Source organism: Meles meles, chromosome 10 (assembly GCF_922984935.1).
Source record: "Meles meles chromosome 10, mMelMel3.1 paternal haplotype, whole genome shotgun sequence".
In the NCBI taxonomy this organism is placed as follows: domain Eukaryota; kingdom Metazoa; phylum Chordata; class Mammalia; order Carnivora; family Mustelidae; genus Meles; species Meles meles.
Window position 1 is genome coordinate 49625768 of NC_060075.1, and position 3424 is coordinate 49629191.

Below are 3424 nucleotides of genomic sequence, written 5' to 3' on the forward strand. Positions count from 1 at the left end.
AGGGGATTGTCTTGTCTTCCCAACAAGGAGGAAACACTGGGGTGTCCCACAGGAAATGCAGTGAGGAAGGGAGCCCTGCGCGGCTGCTGACTCAGCCGATGAACAGTCTCCAGACGCACAGTCAATCCGGGCATTGCCCATCCTCCGGCTTCCCTGTTACTGTTCTCTCTTTGGAAGCTGCCCAGGAATTCCCCCTAAGTGTTTGTGGAACTGAACCATTGCAAAACAGAACTGGCTGACATGAGGACTTTTCTCAGCATCTCTAGAGCCAAAGGATATACCAGTAGGCAGAAAAACATCAGGTATATTTAGGTAGGGGATTGGGTCAGGTTAAGTAGACCATCAGGCAGTTTGGAGGAGCGATGAATAATAAAATTCAAAGCCAGTGTGGTCTTAAAATATTTAGTAACTCATATGGTTATAAATCAATATATTTCCAACATTTAAAATATATCCTCTTGGGGCGCCTGGGTGCCTCAGTCATTAGGCATCTGTCTTCAGCTCAGGTCATGATCCCAGCATCCTGGGATCGAGCCTCGCATCAAGCTCCCTGCTCAGCGGGAAGCCTGCTTCTCCTCTCCCACTCCCTCTGCTTGTGTTCCCTCTCTCTCTGTCTCTCTCTCTATCGAATAAATAAACAAAATCTTTAAAAAAAATATATATATATATAGGGCACCTGGGTGGCTCAGTGGGTTAAGCCTCTGCCTTCGGCTCAGGTCATGGTCTCGGGGTCTTGAGATCGAGTCCCACATTGGGCTGTCTGCTCGGCAGGGAGCCTGTTTCCTCCTCTCTCTCTCTGCCTGCCTCTCAATCTACTTGTGATCTCTATGTGTCAAATAAATATTTTAAAAAATACATATATACATATACATATATATATATATATATCCTCTTAAAAATCAGTGAGTAAAGGGCGCCTGGGTGGCTCGGTGGGTTGGAGCCTCTGCCTTCGGCTCAGGTCGTGATCCCAGGGTCCTGGGATCGAGTCCTGCATTGGGCTCTCTGCTTGGCGGGGAGCCTGCTTCCCCCTCTCTCTCTGCCTACTTGTGATCTCTGTCTGTCAAATAGATAAATAAAATCTTAAAAAAAAAATCACTGAGTAAACTAAATGGTGTGTGTGTGTGTGTGTGTCCATAAGCATTATGGCAATTGCTAGAAAACAGGTTTTGGTGTCGCCTCAGCCTGGGTTTGAATTCTGGCTCCACTAATTTTTATTACCTTTGAGAACCCAGGCCAGTTATTAAAATACCCTGGATCCCCATTTCTAGAGCTATAAAATGAGGGTGATGATAATATCAACCTCACAGAAATGCTAGGACTAAAAATACTGGAGGGTATTACACTAAGTGAAATAAGTCAGTCAGAGAAAGACAGTTATCATATGATTGCACTCATATATGGAATATAAGAAATAGCTCAAAGGATCATAGGGGAAGGGAGGAAAAACTGAATGGGAAGTCATCAGAATGGGAGACAAACCTTGAGAGACTCTTGTTGTGGAAAGGGAGGTGGGCGGTGGGCATTAAAGAGGGCAGGTGGTGTGATGAGAACTGGGTGTTACACGCAACTAATGAATCATTGAACACTACATCAGAAACTAATGATGTACTGTATGTGGGCTAATTGAATTTAAATTAAGAAAAATAAAAAATAAGCAAATAAGTAAAATGTTTGTAAAATGCAAGGTCTGGCAATAGTAAGAACTTAATAATGTCAGATATTATTAACATGTAATATAAAAATAATTCTTTTGCATTCTTTGAATGCCACCAAGACAATAAATTTCTTGGTTACTTCCTATGTCATTGTCATAATATTTGCTTTAACAACAATTACCTAGATAAGGGCTTTCTATCTGAATTATCTGGGTAGCTGTTTGGCTTTGGCTCGAAAGAAAGGCCTGGCTGAAAGGGAGGTCAGGAGGCACCTCACTGTGGGGACTCCCAAGGGAGGAGTGTTAAAAATGAGTCTCCAGATCAGAAATAATGCTGAATAATGGAAAGGTTCTATTTTCATACAAAGAGATAAATAAATGGAAATATTTTTAATTAGCTCTTTTTAAGATAAAATAAATATGAATAATAATCAAAACAATCTCCAAGATCTTTTGTTGAAAAGATGAAAGTACAGAACTGCGCAGATAAGATCATTACATGTATGTTTATAATATAGATGTGCGCATGTGTACACACGCACACACCAAGCATATATGTTTATAAATGCACGGACTGTCTCTGGAAGGATATATAAGAAACGGTTTCCTTCCTCTCTGGGAAGAACAGGTGGAGTCAGAAATGGGGAGGGGATTCACTTTTCATTGTATGTTTTTCTGTTCTGCATTTGTTTAAATCACGTACTATATTTAATAAAAAATAACTTTAAAAATCATAAGCCAAAAATGGCTATAAATTGCATGGAGAAAAACAGCACAGTGCATTATAGTTGAAACACAAAATTTTAAAAGTCTGAGAATACCAGGTGTTGGCACAGATCAGGGGAAATACAAATTCCTAGTCCTTTCTATTAGCACACCCATTTGGAGAAGCGATATCTGGTAAAGGTTGGTAAGGTACAGACCTTACAAACTAGCAATTCTAATCTTAGACATTTATCTAAAGAAATTCTCAGCTGTGTATCCAAGGAGAAGTGAATGAATGTTCATAGCAATTTGTTTATCAGTAAGAGAGATGAGAAAATAACCTGTAGTATAATCAATCATATATTGGAATCCTGTATAGCAGTTGAATGAATGAACTAGCTTTACATATATTGAGATGAATAAAAAACATGTATATCTTTAAAAATTATAAAGCAACCAACAGAGTATGATATTATTTATGTATCATAAAACACGTGAACACTCAAAGTAATTCTACATAATATAGAGACTACATGGAACACACACACAGACACGCGCACGCACGGTTATAGTTAAAGCACAGAAACATTCAAGAGAAAAATACATCCCAGGGCACCTGGGTGGCTCAGTAGTTAAGCGTCTGCCTTCAGCTCAGGTTGCTATCCCGAGGGTCTGGGGATCAAGCCCTGCATCCGGCTCCCTGCTCAGCGGGAAGCCTGCTTCTCCCTCTCCTACTCTACCCGCTTGTGCTCCCTCTCTGAGTGTCTCTCTCTGTAAAATAAATAAATAAAATCTTTTTAAAAAAAAGAAAAGAAAAATACATCCCAGTGCCTCCATGACATTAACTACTTAAACTGAGGAGGGCAGGGAGGGCATAAATTGTAGGGAGTTGGGGGGTGGGGGTTAACTGTGTCTCTAGTCCATAATCCATTCTCAACCGGGATCTGTGAGGTTGGGCAGAAAGAAGGTTAATACATTTGAACCCGGTTTGGGGTGAACACCTGGCTGATTTGCCCAGCAGCAGAAAGTCACCTGTGGATGAGGTAGTGTACTGTGCAGGTCCAG